This window comes from Amblyomma maculatum, chromosome 9, assembly GCF_055883805.1.
Source record: "Amblyomma maculatum isolate TAMU_Amacu chromosome 9, ASM5588380v1, whole genome shotgun sequence".
In the NCBI taxonomy this organism is placed as follows: Eukaryota; Metazoa; Arthropoda; class Arachnida; order Ixodida; family Ixodidae; genus Amblyomma; species Amblyomma maculatum.
In genome coordinates this window covers 22,562,006-22,578,929 of record NC_139352.1, presented here as the reverse complement: position 1 = coordinate 22,578,929, position 16,924 = coordinate 22,562,006, and the positions used below count along the sequence as shown (strand labels likewise).

Here is a 16,924-nt window from a genome sequence, read left to right as displayed (position 1 = left end):
CATGAAGCACGGACAAAGCTCTGACACAAAATTGCAGAATTATGGTTGCAAAGAATTTTACATGTGGCGTTTTTAGTGTCGCAACGGTCGGTGAGTACTTCTGCATTTACCTCTGCTTCCAGAAAAAGAGGGCCAGGGTAACAAAATGTCAAGAAAACGAGAAAGAGGCGGAATGAGTAAAGTGAGAGAGAGAGTGAGGGAGGGAGAGGGCAGAAAGAGTGCTTACGGGCGCGCTTGCGACTTCGTCGCGTTCTCGTGGATTTTAATGTCGGAGGTACGCACCACGCGTGAGCACGCTTTTTTTTTTTTTTTTTTGCGCAACTTTAGGGCGGGCCACAGCAGCGTGTACGAATGCTGGATTTCTCCTTGGAGGCGGTGGTATATAACGGAAAACGTGGAGCAGCCGAGATTCACACATCTTTCCAGAGTACTTCTCTCGAGCAGCAGTCTCGGAGCGCCTCCGACTAAGTCACCATGATCAAGGTTCTGGTTAGTATATGGGGTCACCTTCGCTTTTCTTTTTTCTTTCTTTTTCTACGTGGCTTCTTTTGCAAGCGTAATTGATAGTTTATATTGTCTATAATTTCACTCTAGAAGATTGCAGTGTGCCACATGCTTACCTTCTCAAAAATTTAACGGCTGTGAATGCGAGTAAGAGATTAGAAGGTTGACGATACTTTTAAGTGCTATTGGTTATTGTCCGATTTCTCTACACAAGTTTAGCCAAGGTTGAAGAGAGGTCGAATATACTGTCCAAGTGGTTAAAAAATAATCGCTATTGATGTCAGAAGCTTCCGCTTGCATGTAAACTGAGTGCTTAGTAGAATGTGTTGGCTGAGTTCCTATTTTGTTCTATAAGGCAACTAGCTAGGAAGCACGTACGACTGAACGAGAGCTCGACTTACTGCGTCAGTCTCTACAGTAGTTCTTGGGAGATATGGCAATGAAAGACCTGTCGGCGAATTGTCGAAGGAAATTTTCTAGAGCATTGCACAATGGGCGCTTTTCGGTATTTGTCAGAGTGCGCGCCATATTCGGGGTCTTCGCTATTTTTTGACATAAATAAGGGAAAGTAAAACTCTCACAGGAGTCGGGATGGCGAACAACCTAAGCATGCGTTTATTGAGCTGAATTTTGTGCTGTATATATAATGCAAGTGAAACTTCAAAAGTAAAAAATCCACAGCCTGCTTGTTAACGCCTGTCTTCGAGGCCTCATGATAAAGGAAAAAGCCTTTCGAATTTTACTTTGCATAATCCAAATTTCTGGAAACGGAGCATGCTAAGGCGTGCATATAAATTCCGTGGAAGATTCACTAGTTGGTAGAATCGAGTCAACACAACCTAATTCAAAGGTACTGCAAAGTTCGGTACTTTTTATTGAGGGGTACTTTTGATTTTCTTCGCAGATCCTCCTCGCCGTGCTGGCCCTTGCCGCCGTCTCGTACACTATGGCTAAGCCACAGTACTACATTGCGGACGGTCTGTACTACGGCTACCCGTACCACTCCGCATATTACGGCGCCTACTACCCGCACTACTACTACGGGCGTTAAGCTACGCGTCACAGGCGCACAGCAGCGACAGTTCATGGTGAGCGAAGCAGGACGCGGGAAACTCACTCAGGCTGCCCAGGAGCAAGGCCCTTTGAAAATGCCCCTTAGAACTAGTAAGGAGAGAGCTTGATCGGAATATGAGCCACTAAATGACCTTGGAACATTGGTGTTAAATCAGCAAGAAGACGTGCATGCTTGCGCAGTGGAGAGGGAATAACTACGCATAACCCATGACAACACCCCGTCAGGGACTATAACGCGACGCAAGCGAATCCACGCGTGCAAGTATGTACGCTAACCAGTTTACGGACGCTAAGCACTGGCAGAGAAGATGCTTCTCGTAACAACACTCTTTTTTTTTTGTCTCATAGGCATCGCTCATTCAGTCTTCAAATCGTGTAGATCGTTTAAATTGCCTTCAAGACTACTAACATACGCACGAATTGTAAGCGAACAGCTTTCGCTTGGAGATGCTCGCATTTAGCGGTGTTGCTGTTACTGGTTAGGGGTATGGAACGTTGCAAAGTTTTTGTCCTTAACTGTCAGTATAGCTAAGCACTATTAGTAAAAATGTGCGCGTAAACATGTTTAGTGTAAGTATACTAAGCATTGGATGACGGACATTACAAAATAAATCTAACAAGTGTTTACGAACAGATGAGCTCTATTCTTCCTCGCAAAGGGTTTAATAGTTGCTTCCGTTAGGGGCTCTGTGGAGAAGTTTTATGAGTGCAGGCATTGCGGTAGTTCCTATTAGGAGAATAAAAATTGAGGGGGTTGGGGTAAGTCACTTCAGCTCCCCCATTAAGCTTACGACGCGATCTGCGGCTTCCCCGCCGAAAACGTTTGCGGCTCGTTGAATCACCAACCTCTTAATTTATGCATCTATCTTCTCATACATACTCATTAACATGCAGTCATGAGTTACAAATTTATCAAAAGGTACCCAGCATAGCTATAGAGCCATGCACGTCAAGGTATGTTATATATATATGTATGCTTAAAGCATAATGAATTGGTTAAAGCTAAAGCAATCGGTACGAACGTGCTTGAGTGGGCTAGGAGTAGCTTAGCTCCTTAAGTATCCAAGGATCCGGCAGCTCCTGCCATGCCACGTGACCTCATAGCGCATCAACCCGCCGGTCAATCATTGTTCTGCCTGACCAATGTCCGTGATTTGCCGCTAACACGCCGACAACGCTGACACCAACCACACCACATTTTCTGTATAATAAGGCCTTTACGGATATTGCATTTATATTTGGAGGGCGTAAATGCAGTACAGGTATGTGAAATTATCTTTAGTGCTAACTAGGCATTAAGAGAAAAAGGCAACACTGTCTACGAGCAGAACAATTGTGCAGTACAACCGAGACATTGTGTCTGATGTTCCATTGTGCTGATCTCTTTTCAGGAGAATTCCTCGAAACCGCTTCGGAATGGCTGACGCACACATTCACGGTCGCTGATCCCCCGGAAGAAATACCTCGTCACTTCAGCTTGTTACGCCAAAGGCGGCACCTGTTCGCCTGACCTGACCTGCAGAGAACCAATGAAATCCACTGCTCTAACAGCGGGTCCTTTCTTCGGGCGGGGGATTCGGGGCTGAAATAAAGTCATTCTAACCTATTGCTTACGTCTTCATCATTTGTGCTGTCGGATATGGCGTGCATTTCGAACAAAGCAGGGAATGAGTGTATTAGACAGTAATCTTACTAGACTACCATGCATGGGGGTTGTGGTATATGCTAAAAAACATGTGCGTCAGCATTGAGGAAGCTATCAGCATGGTATCCATCACTTCGTGGTTTTTATGTAGCGTAGTTGGAGGCAATATGTCGTAAAAAATAAATTTAACCGTGTGGAAAAGCGATTAGAACTTCATTCAAAAGTCAATTATGACGGAAACAGGAACGGAAGTGACGCGTAATGGCAAACGTCTTAGGGCCAAAAACGAGGATGGAGAGAAGAGCACACGCCACAAGGACTATTGCAACTAAACAACTGTTAGCGCTTGTGGCCTGTTATCTTCCCTCCATCCTCGTTTTTAGCGCTGTCCTATGATATTTTGTGTCGCCCACCACTCCACACCTTTAAAGGGAGCGAATTGAGTGTTACCGTGGCATCGACATTAGGATAAACCAAAGTGGGCTGAGCAGTGGCATTGCCAAAAGTTAGTGTATAGTGCCTCTAACCTTTAGCGATCGTAGTGACACTGGTAGTAGCAGTTAAGGCGGAATGTCTCTAATACATGGCTGATGTAAATTACGCTGAACTGAGCAGATTTCTACGCATGGACTAGGTAAATTCGTAAGAAACTTTTGCTGCTTGTAGCCTGGGTTGTAATAGTGCTCACTGGGTGAATCGCTGCCACAGCTGCCATCCCAGAAACCCAATTAGATATGGCTTCACAAAAAAATTGCAAATACTTTTCAGGGTCCAGGGTAGAACGAGGGAACGAAGATGACTATACAGCGTGAAAGGGCACTGAACAAAGGTTGAAGGGAAGCTTCTGTTCACAAACCGAGCCAAATTTTCGACAAGTGGACTTGACCAAAAATGGACACTTACTTGTACGTCTTGTCGAGCTGACTGCGCTCTTTGCCGTAATACCACATTTAGAAACTGACCTCCTGAGAAAACGCTCTTAACGCTATAGTGAATGGTGTGAGAAATTGGTACATCTATCTATACTCCACTATATGTAAATCAATAATTTTGTCCGCGAACATAACTACAACTTGAACTACTCTGTACACAACACGCCCGCTGCTATGGCTTGGTGGCTAGGGTACTCGACCGCTGAGAGCAAACACGCGGGATCTAATCCTGGTCGCGGCGGCCGCTTGTCTATGGTGGCGGAAAGCAAGGTACCCGTGTACCGTGGAATGTCAGGGCGCATTAAAATCCCAGGATGGTGAAAATTTCCGGACCTCACACTAGGGTGTCCTTTGTGTCTTGAGTCACTTTGGGACGTTAAGCCCTATGAACAAAGTCAAACTATTTATAGCTGACACCTCTCAGTTTCGAGCTATCTCGCACGAAAATCTTGGAATTTGTTTAGCACGGAATCTTTCGTGTTTCTGTCTTATTTCACCAGTCTGTACCTAAGCATCGAGGACATTTGATTTTAATACACGGAAATCTGTGAAACTGGCCTTTCTCATCTTACAAATTAGTATTTCTAACACTTGTTCTTCCACAGGTAGACTTGTCCCATGCATATCGTCTAGCCATGAAAAGTGTCTCATTGTAATGCTTGAATCAATTCAAAATAAACCTTCCCGGAAGATTTTTATCAACTACTGTCCCCTTGCCATTGTTATCTAGCTGAAATGCAATAAAAATCTGCAGCTGCTGTTTAGCGTCACTTCCATGCTTAGTTGATAAATGCACATCGTTTTTGCCTCATGTACTCACACCCTTGCTTTTTATGACGTTTTCATAATCATCTCTGCTTTAGCCCTAGATATGAAAAAAAAAAAAAAACTATTTCACATAATTCATCTGCATTACCTACATCGTTTAAAGTTTGGAATGATCGTCCTACGGCCGTATTCTATCTTATGATCATGAAGAGTTCGGAAAGTACCTCTGTATGCATTAATTTGTATAATTTTGTTCTAAATGTGGTTCTCTGTTACACTGTTGTCTCGCTTGTGCCTGATGGCCCCATTTCCTCAGAGCCACGCTTGACTTCGAAGGTTGAGCCGCTTCGCTGTTAGTGCTGTTACCAGGGTAACCAAGCGAAAGAGCGTTATGAGTCACAAGCCACGAGAGAGACACAAACCACGTAGAATTTCTCAGAAGCAGAGGAAGAAGAGCCACAATCGAGCTCTGAAGAGGAAGAGCTGCGAGCTCTGCGCCGCTCAGTCATGGCTCTTCTCTTCTGAAAAATTATCTTTGGTTCGTGAGAAAAATAAATAGTGATTTGTAACTGCGCATACATACATGCATCTCTCACATTTTGTTTGTCTCAGTATGTCACCAAAACGCTTAAATATTTGCGCTCAAACTTGGCATCAAAGAGTTTTGTAATTGACCTTAGAGCTTTTTTTTTTTTTTTTTTACCAGCTTAATGATAAACTTCATGTTCTTTCGCCAACTTATAGACATACTCCTATACCTTTAGAAGTTGTTTTTTCGTTCATTTGATTTGTGCTGTATTATCGATGGTTGTCTTTATTAGTTTCTATACATTCTTTTTCTTTGTTATGCTCCCTTAGTCTACCTTGCTCTTCGTGACATGTGAGGTACAAATAAACAAGTTAATTATTAAATACTATGCCGAGTGCTTATTGCTGAAGACGCGTACTGCACCCGTATACACGAGTTGAACGTTGAAACTCATGAATTCTTTTAAGTGTTTATATGCATACTAAAACAAAATCCTTGCGTGTCAATTCTCTTGAGATCTTACTGCTGCTTGCGTGCTTTAGAAGCAAATTTTCGAGCAGCGTTTAAAAATTGTAATTTATTGCACATTTCGACAGAAGCTGACTATATATGAACCTTCAGAACTGCGAAAAATAACGCAAAGCGGGGGTAGTAGTCAAGTGAGTGGAGAAAAGAATGGTTCAGTGTTTCGTTGTTTTGGACCATACTCCTTTCAGGTTTCAATACAGACCTTTAGCACACCCGGGTAAATTGGCGTGTGCAGGAGGCGTCAGCAAAGCCGGTATACATCTCCGTTAGTACGCCTCCGTTCTGCGAAAACTCTCTAATGTCAGGTTGACGTTGCAGAGGGTTCTTTATGTGGCAATGTGCAAGACACGGAAACGGTGAATAGCAACCCAATGCTCTGTGAAACCTTGCAAGCCGAAGGTGAGGATGCTACCGAGGATATGTTATATACTATAGATTGTAGAGCAGTGTGAGACAAAAATATATTCGCACAATACAGAGGTAGACAAAGTTGGTTGGTTTGTGAGGTTTAACGTCCCAAAGCAACTCAGGCTATGAGAGACGCCGTAGTGGAGGACTCCGGAAATTTCGACCACCTGGGGTTCGTCTCCATCGAAAAGCTGCCGCCGAGTCCGGGATTCGAGTGCCTTGTTCAACCCCGTTGTTTTTGTAAACCGCAGTGGTACTTTTTCTTTTAGACTGATTTACTGCATCACTCACCAAAAGTATCATTTCCCTTGTCTACCTTAAAGGGTAGACAAGGGAAATGATAATTTTGGTGAGTGATGAGGTAGACAAGGGAAATGATACTTTTGGTGAGTGATGCAGTAAATCAGTCTAAAAGAAAAAGTACCACTGCGGTTTACAAAAACAACGTGGTTGAACAAGGCCCTGTTCTTGGCGCCGAAACGTCGACGTCAAAGATGTTTTTTACTGGTCGGCGTCATTGTTCTTGAAGTGCATCCTCCGGGCCAAACGGGATTTCGTCGTGTAGGTTTCAAAGAAAGAAAAACGCACTGTTTGATTTCATGCTTTACTAAACTTTACTAAATAAAGTTACAGCTGTGATAATTTTGCAAAATAAACGTATTACATGTTCAAGATGGCAAAAGTGAAGAAGCCTGCTGCTATCGTGTACATGTCTCGTGAGGACATCATTTATGCAGTCAGCCACTGGAACATATCGACAACTTGTAGAGGGTAGAGGCGGTGGTCGACTGTTGAGAGTGCTGTGAAGAAAGTAGGGATACTGAATTCAAGCGACCATGTTGAATACGACCATGACCTGGAAGTCATACGGACGGGCAGCACCGCGTGTAATAAACAGCCACGGCATGCACAACGATGTCACGGGCAAAATGTCCTCGTTTCCTATCCTTTGCCCTCGCCTCTCTTTTTAGAATCGTGCACTTGGGTTGAGGCCACTTTCACTCCGCAAAATATATGACTCCTTCGCCGCACCCTATTTCGAAGCGAAACTTTTTTTCATATTCTTTCAATCTCATCCCTAAATTTCCGAAAAAGGAAAAATACAAACAACGTAGGCGCTCCTACAAATTTGTGGTTTCTCCAGACGCCTTTTCACGTATTATAGTTGAGAATGCGGAAAATTTCACGTTCTTAGGAGGCAAGTATTAGAAATCCTCAAAGGAAACATAAGGGGCAATAATACGTGACTTGTCTGCTGTATCACAAATATAGAGACATAATTTAACGTATGACGCCAGTTTGCAACGTACATCATTTTTGAAAAGTTTTAGATTCCATGGGATCGGCTTCAAAGCTGCGTAGCTGTGTCTTGCAGTATTCATGGAAGTACAGCCTTTGTCAAAAGTTTAGAGCCCAAGGGGTCTGCTTCTGAGCCGTGCAATGGCGCTTGGTCCTTCCCATTGGAGAGAGTAGGACAAAACATCTTCTTACCATCAAGATATTCGGAACACTGAAAATGCATTACAAGCCATACGAAGGGGCTCAGAAGCAAATCCCCTGACCTCTGCACTTTTGAAAAAAAAAAAAAAAAACAGTACTCCATGTTGGATGGTAGCATTGAAAACCTCAATTCGAAAAGGTTTTCAGCACTAGGGATGCAGTACAAACGAAACGATGCGGCTCAGAAGCAATCCCCTTAGGCTTCAAGGTAAGCTGTTGAAATAAAAAATGAATCCCCCCCCCCCTTCCTTAAAAGAAAAAAAAAAACATCGACGCAAGAGAGAACCTGACAGAACCCATGGGACTTCATGTGTGGGGTGGCAGCCTACGCTATCCCGTGATACCCTTAAATGCCGATCTTGAGTGTCCCCCCATAATGTTGGCTTATGGCAATAAGTTTTCCAATAATTTCTCCTCTAAGCTCTTCTCAAAATATTTTACCTACAGCCCCACCCAGCCTTGCCGAGAAAGAAGTTAGAGCATTATTCATATATATATATATATATATATATATATATATATATATATATATATATATATATATATATATATATATATATATATATATATATATATATATATATATATATATATATATATATATATATATATAAAAGTGCGAACAAATAAATTGTGCGTTAGTAGCTTTGTCAAATACACCATGTTTTAGTTCCTCTCCTGAGCGTGTATCAGCCACAGCGCATATTGATATGAAACTGGGCAACTTTAAATGCAACAAGTGAGCGTACTGCGTCGCTTTTGCAGTCGATGTGAGGTCCTTCTTATCACAACAAAACAAATAAAAAAAATAGTAAGATAACTGTAAAGACTGATTTCACTTTACACGATGATATTAGATTATCATCTGAAGCTAGAACGACCACCTAGTTATTTTCACGCTGTGAAATGTTGAAACTGCGTGAGGCGGAAACAAAAACGGACAGAATGTACCCAGGAAGAGAACCATCGGGTGGGGTCAGATTAAACCAATGTAGTAATATACGAGGGGGGATAGTTGTGAAAGGGAATTTCATGCCACAAAAAAAAATAAAGAAAAATAATCATCAAGACACAACTATACTGTTAGTCATGTAAGAGTTGAAAGTTGATTCCCGACTTGTGTTTACGTTTTCGGAGGAAAAAAGATGTGTTGTGAAAGTAGGGAAACTTTTCTCATGATTGTGGGGATATTGCAGTTGCCTCTTCTGTTGTTTTATATAAGGTATGTGGGCTGCGGGGATTGCTGATTTCTTACCCGATGGAACGTGGGGACTTACTGCGAACTAAGAGGGAACTAAAAATGTTTGCCAGCACAGGCCAACAAAAATTGGCCGCACAAAGCGCCTGCGCTGAAGCACCTATTCCTTGCATTCCCAAGAACTGAGTCGTTTTCGAGCTGTAACCCAACAACCAAACAGGGAAACTTTGTTGCAAAAGCCCTCGCCGATTTCACCACACTCTAAAAGTGTTGATAAACAAAATGTAATTCCAAAATACCAATGGACCACTTATAACCAATTTCAGTTAGATACGCTTGGTGCAAACCGCAAAAAAGGTCGAACGTTTGACAGCATGTGCAAGTGGATGAAGGCGAAAATATAGCGCCGAGTGCAGACAAGCTCCTTCGCAGAATCCGCTGCGATGGCCTGCGAAGTAAGTCAGATTGCGCCATACGCTTCATAACATTTAATAACCAGACGTTTTCAACGTGGGAAGTAAAATGCAGATGAGTGTAGCAGTACGAATCACGTCTCTGTTTTTTGGTCTCGTTGTAAACAACACCGTTCGACAGCGTAATCTCTCTCTTGACCGCCTTTCTAAGCGGATCCACTATCTCACGTACTAGGATGTAGGCAAATAAGCATGTGTACGCTCTTTCTAAATCGAACCTAATGTGAGACGCTGACCTTGCTCGTTTTACGGAAGTCGGCGCTCGGACAATCGATGCGGACTGAAATACACGAACAACAAGAAAATTAAAACTCGCGGAAACTCCACTATCCTTTACGGTAAAATGACGACCGCTATAACATGTTCGGAGCCTTCCCTGGCCGCCACGTACATCCTTTTCCCCTATTAAAGGGCCCTCTAAACTTATAAAACTGAATAAGCCTGCATAAAGAAATGACATCGCCATCCCGATATTATCTTTGTTGATCACGGCATTGGCTTCGTTGTCGGAGCATTCGCCTCGGATGCTGGTGGAGCAGGGTTCGAACCACACCCGCCGATTTACTTGCGGTTGCAAGTCTTCCCTGGTCAGGTGTCTAGCATTCGCAGGTGCAGAATCAAATATTGAAAAATGATCTCGGACCTTACCCTGCGCAGAGTATAAACACTCCAGCCACAACTTTCTTTATCTATGCTGGTCTTCAGCTTTCACAAATTAATCAGCACTATCAAAAATGGTATCTTCAGCGGTCTTCAACGCTAGACGGGTGACCACGACAGTTTGTTTGCATCAAAATACTATGCATCTCCAACGAAACTCGCGCCATATAAGATATCGCTGTAAAAACACGATGTCATGCATCTCGCACGTAGCAATACGTTGACATGCTATCAAGGCCTCGGCTAGATGACTCCCAAGATTGATTACGTCTGTCGTGTAACGGACGGGGACATATTCCATCCGGCAACAACCTCCAACTGTTCAGGGACGATCCCACCCTCCGTACAGCTTGCCCGGTATGCGACTGCGGAAGAGATCTGATCGATCCTTTCAACCAAATCCCGAGAAGCCTCGTGTAAATGTTCGAACTCCTGCGTCTATAAGTTTATACACCGAAGAAAGATGATTCATCTCCGTGCAAAGTCTTAATGAGCTAACATTATTTTGTATTACGTATTTTGACTGCATGTAATAACTAGAAGAACGCGCAGTGTGTATTTATTTATTTTATTTATTTATTAGAGATACTATCAGTCCGGTCAGGACCAAGATAGGAGCGATACAGGGTACAGATTACAAAGGCGGAACACGACAAACAAAACACCAGCACCATCCAGTCGGTGCCAAGTTTTAACATATCAAAAATGGACCTCTAAGCAACAAATAAAAATGCGCAAAAATATCGCTGCAACGAAACAGAAAACAATGTGAAAACACCATGCCCAACACAAATGCAAGGCGCATTATATCAGGCACTATACCAACAATCACGAACTCCGGCAGAGAACACATCCACACCCGATGCGAGCACCACATTCTCTGGCAGTCTGTTCCATTCTTTCGCTGCGGACAGGAAGAAGGAATGCTTGTAGCAGTGCTTAGAAAACGTTTGTTCTTTTACGTGTCTGCAATGTTTACCCCGAGTGATACGTGAAGTAGTTTCGCTTATGTATTGCTGCTTATCGATATGTACCATGTTGTTCATAATCTTATAGAAAAGAATGAGTCTTTTTTGTTTCCGGCGACATTGAAAAGGGCGCAAGTTCGCTAAAGTGTAAAGTGGGGTTACCTGATCTTGTCTTCGGAAGCGAGAATAGATAAAGCGAAGTGCACGTCGCTGCACTCGCTCCGGTTCAGCTGCAAGTGTTTGAGTGTAGGGATCCCACACCTCACACGCATATTCTATTATCGGGCGTACGAGCATCTTATAAGCCGTAAGTTTAGTATCCTGTGTAGCATGCTTAAGTGACCGCCTAATGAATCCTAATCTTTTATTTGCTCTAGCAACAATGTTATGTACGTGAGTGTTCCAACGCAGGTCTGAAGTAATTGTCACTCCCAGGTATGTATATTCTGTTACTCGATTAAGTTTGTTTTCTTGTAATGAGTAGTCAAATTCGAGTGGCTGATGTTTGTGTATGATTGTCATACATACTGTTTTACTGGGGTTTAAAGACATTTGCCACTTTCTACACCATTCGCTAATGTTGAGCAGGTAACCATTAAGCTTAACTTGATCTTCAACTGAATTAACATTAGTATAAATAATGCAATCGTCTGCAAATAACGAAAGTTACTGCACTTGTCTCTTTCTGTGTTACGTCAAGAGCAAAAAGACTAAGCTAACAAGTTGAAGGCGGCCATTTCCAAGCAGTTTCAATAGGCATCAAAAGGCGTGATTGTAATAAAGACAATTAAACATTTTCGCGTTCTAAGCTTGCAGCGTATTGATGCGACAGTCTTAAGTGTCTAGTATCACAGAGAATTCGTCCTCGGCGTCGTTCGTCGTAAGCGAGAAATCCCGATGAAAAAGTGAAATTCAGAAGCAGGTAAAATATTTTCGAATTCACGCCAAAGAAAATCCTGCATCATCCTGTTACCAAAAGAGAGTAGTTGACCACAAAGAATGCGGGTATCTCAATGGTGGGGCAATCGAATCTAGGACCTTTGGATTGCGAAATGGTCAAACTATCCATTGGCAACGAAGGCTCGTTTTGCAGAAGATAAATAAGGCTAGTCCTATAGCAAATTTGAGCTGCGAACGGGACCCGGTGTAACGCAATCGCATTGTACTCTTAAAAGCCTAACCTATGAGATCCCCAATCTGTGCAACCTTGCCGGCCACATTTTTAATTCCCAACATACTTTTGCATCTGCTTTAAGTTATTTACTCCAGAGCCTATCACACTAACTGCACCCTAGGATGACGAACCACATAATCTCAAGCATTGAGCCCACGAACATACTAGTGCTTTTTAAGATTTAGTTCCTTGCGCAGTAGTTGCAGAGGTCATCACGTAGGATATACCTTGCTGACGCATAACATTAATATAAATAATATAAATAAACTTATATAACGAGAGAAAATCTCATTTAGACGGCGTTCTTAAGTCTTTACCAGTAGCCGATAAAGACTGAACGCTTTTCAAATGTAGTGCTGCCTGCGCGGCCGCTTAAACAAGTAATTCGTAGGGGAGAGGTGTGCTGTTCAGATTCTGGCTACATTAAAATGCACACCTGTCATTTATGACAATTTAACATGTCACTCAAAATTAGAAACTATTATTTCGCCACTAATTAGTTACCCTTTCAAAAACAATATACAGATACGGGTGCCTTTAGAAGAAACCTCTTAGGTTGATCCCTGCGTATAAATCAAGCTCCTCCTACCAGCATCATACTGACGCATAATTTTGCATGGTTTCATTACGGGATTATTATTTCTTAAGTTAAATATGTAATTTGTCACACATGTGTGTAACAGAAAGTGACCCATAAGGGGTTGCATCCTCCTGAAGGCGTATACATATACCGGTAGCAGAGCATGCCTAAATGTCACAGATAAAAAAAAAAAAAAAAAAAAAAGCTTTAAACGTACAGCTACAACTGCTTTTGGAGAAAATTCTTGTGAACAGCCCATTATGAGAATTACATACTGATTAACACTGGCAAGCTAAAAGTTTCAATGGTTAATGACCAACATAATTTTTTGCGTTTATTAGGCCCTCCAGGTCTGTTCCTCGCTCAGGGAAGAAAGAAATAAAGCATATAGAAGGCAGTTATAAGGGGGTAAACACGGTACACTTGGTTAGCTCGTCGCTGGGGGTGATGGAAAGCCCTCTCTTTCCCGACATTCGCACCTTCCCGAGATGAAGGCGTAGAATTAAGTGTGCGCGGCCAAAAGATCAAGAAAACGGAAGCGGTGGTCTGAGTGAGCGAATGAGTGACGGACTGTACGCGCGCGCGCGCGAGACGCGTGCATCTTCTTTGCATTACCAGCTGTTTTATTTATGATTTTGTTTTCCGTATCGCACGTAGTACGGGAGAGAAGCGCTCTCTCGTTCGTTCTTTGCGCAACCCCGGGCCGGGCCACTGCGGCGCGAAGAACGGGGGATTTCTCCTTGAGGGGACCCGTATATAACGGAGATCCCGTCGCAGAGGAGACACACAGATCCCTCCACAGCCTCTCTCGAGCACCAGTTCGGAGCACCACCAATCCGGTCAACATGATCAAGCTTCTGGTGAGTGTGAAGGCACCCCATTTTTGTATTCTTCGTCTGTTGTCGCCTTTACGGTTATGACTTCCACAATTACTTATTGGGGAATTCTTATCCCGCACGGAGTGTGGCTTCTGGCTAATGGAATTTGAAGAGTCGATTCTCTAGTTAGTTTATTATAGTTACCAAATTTTAAGAAAGTACGTTTATAACTAGTTTGGCGGCGCTTATTAAAAACGGTGTCAGCCAATAATTTGGTCACTATGTATTTATTAATTTGGTCTCTATGTCACTTGTAACCAAGAAGCCGGTATGTAATCAAGAGCCATTGAAAGAGTTGTAGAAGAAAGCGCCGATACAAGGTGTATGTCTGAAAGATGTGCTTACGACGGTGGCAAGTTTTTCCCATACTTTAACTATACGTAGCCTTAACAAAAAGGCAAGTGTATCAATCTACATAAGGATTATAACTGTTTGAGTCGATGTGTACACTCTAGTTAGTTATATGGGCTCTCAAAATTTTGAATTTGTCCAACCGAAGCACTTAGTGCAGTGTTGCGCGCCGCACCAATCGCGAACTCCTCGCATCCTGCCCAAGAGGCCCCTTTATCACCTGTGTTCGAAATATCGCAATTCACTGCAACGGTTCGTATTTTCTGCTGCTGTAATTTTGTACAGTACCTGACGTACTTCGACGGCAGCGAACATTCGCCAGAAGTGTGCTCACGACACTACAAAGAATATAAACCTGTCGAGGATGAATTATATTAATTGCTAACTCAGCCTAGTATGCATCTCTAAAGACTCACTTGACTTGTTGCACAAAACCTACTTTCGTACCAACGCTTTCTTGTACACAGCAGACAAGGATAAGTCACCAAGCGCTCGCAGATATTTCTTCGCACCGTGCGAAAACGTGCCGCATACTTCTCTATGCAGATCCTCCTTGTCGTTCTGGCTCTCGTGGCCATCTCGACCACTGTGGCTGCGCCGCAGTACTACCTCGGTTACTACGGCTACGGATACCCCGCCGCCTACTACGGCGCCTACTACCCGCACGCCTACTACTACGGGCGCTGAAACTTCATGCTGCCGCTACAGCGCAGCGTCAGTTCACGGTAAGCCAACTACGGAACCGCTTGTAGAATCTAGCTAGCAGGCCCTTCATTGCTATATGTACACCGGAGCGTAACTTGTTAAAGATTGACTTATGATATTCCAAATTTGTAATGCGCAAATAATGGCGCTAGGCCTTACCCAGCGGTATTGAGAAATGTATGCTCTATTTAGTTTGGCGCTATAGAGAGTTTTTGAGGAGCGTTAGCGTGCACTGCTACCACCAGCCTCAGCGTACTCGTGTTGTTGGCCCAAAAGGCCAGACCTCGAGCCCATGCAGGCGGCTTGTCGTCGCACTGTATACTAACGCTATATGCTAAAACTCTCTATCTGCTATCGCCTCTGCACATTCACAGGTGTCAAGCGCTAAACGGGCTAAAATGGTAACAGTGGCAATTTTCTTGTGACATATGCTCCAAAAAAGTGATTTCTTGTTTTGTGCCTGTCTCGGGGCGATCACATTTATTCCAGGATACTTCTCGGAAACAAGTCGGAAACTCTGACGCATCTGGTGACTGCCGCCGGCACGCTGAAAGAAATGCCTCGTCCAACGCAATACTTTCATCCTCGTTCCAGCCTTATCCGCCTGAGCTGTCCTGTACGCTGTTTTAACCACAAGTCTTTCTTCGACCTTGGAATTCGATTCTGAAATAAAGAAGCTTTAACCAGTTAATTTCGGCTGCTCCCTACTCACTCAAAACTCAAAAATTGACGCGCCGCGGTGGAGCAGGGGTTAGAGCACTCGATTGCTGTGCCCAAGGATGTGGCCGGAACAAACCTCGGCCACGGCGGCCGCTTTTCAATGGAGGCAAAAAGCAAGGTCACAGTGCGATTTCAGTTCACGTTAAAGAACCACAGGTGGTGGAAATTTCCGGAGAGGCATATTATTTTATATTTTTTTGGTAGCCTCACCATAATATATGTCTTTGACTATGGATTTTGTTATTACCTGAGTCTCCTGGGACTTTAAACCTTATAAACCAAACCAAACTTAGAAATAAAGAACTTAGAAAGGCCTCATAGCCGCATTATCATCCGCCGGGTCCCGTCCATTGCAAGAGACAAGCCTTCCAGCAATCTCTGATTATCTCTGCATTAAGCTAGCCACAGACAATATATGAACTGAAATTCACTTATTTTCACCATTTGGGTCCCTGGTGCTCCCGGACAAGTTTGCCTGCATTTTACTCCACACTACTATTCTGTTCCCACAAAGATTACAGACCAAGGCCACCCCCCCCCCCCCTCTCTCTCTTTTTTTTTTGTACTTGATAGCTTTGAAGGCCGGTTCTCAAGAAATTCCTCGTGGGCGTTGTGATGGGAAAAAAATATACCTAGTATCGTACAAAGCGGACAAAGGAGAAGTGAGGAAATGACGCGTGGTTCTTCGCTGCCAAAGCGGCTTTGCCCCCGTCAAACGTAACAGTGACGAAATAAAGGGTAGCAGGAAATTAGGCAGAAAACCGTGAAATGCGATTTAACTTGAAAACTCATGAGGGACCCTTAAGCTTCGTCTTTAAGGGTATTAAGTGACATCGTTGGCTACCACCCCGCGTATAAAGCTCTGTTTCAACCAAGCCATATGAATGTGCCTGACTCAATGCAAGGGTCCTGAGAGGCTTATTCTGATATCAGCCTCCAATTCTAAGAAGAGGCCCGAATAATTGGTACTCCCGCCAAACGTAACGTCAGGCAACCCTACGTCCAGTCCAGAGATCTTTAATTTTACCAGTTGCGAAAATTCCCATAGGTCCTATGTATCAAAAAAGGTGGTTTTTATTGGTCAAAATTCGGGTGTTTACTAATTGCGGCGGCGCCAGTGGGCATTAAAGGAAACTGTGGCTAAATTGCTATTTTTCAGATTGTTTATAAATGCACGATCACCGGGAAAATAAAATATGTTCAAGTGTTGCAGTAGCAAAAATACTTGAGAATACCAGCCCTACTGGTAAATAAAGTAAAAAAATAACAATGACGGAGATAACCGAAAGCTTTTATTGACCGCTTCTAGATGGCGCGACAATTCAGACA

The 16,924-nt window shown here is 43.3% G+C and overlaps 2 long non-coding RNA genes across 2 annotated transcripts; both read left to right on the top strand.

Moving 5' to 3' along the window:
- Positions 1-390: 390 nt before the first annotated feature.
- Positions 391-3,186, top strand: LOC146178579 (uncharacterized). Its single transcript, XR_014700617.1, has 3 exons — positions 391-489; positions 1,409-1,592; positions 2,970-3,186. It is a non-coding gene; the product is annotated as an uncharacterized LOC146178579 (long non-coding RNA).
- A 10,480-nt stretch (positions 3,187-13,666) lies between these two features.
- Positions 13,667-15,566, top strand: LOC146178578 (uncharacterized). Its single transcript, XR_014700874.1, has 3 exons — positions 13,667-13,801; positions 14,717-14,895; positions 15,365-15,566. It is a non-coding gene; the product is annotated as an uncharacterized LOC146178578 (long non-coding RNA).
- Positions 15,567-16,924: the final 1,358 nt, after the last annotated feature.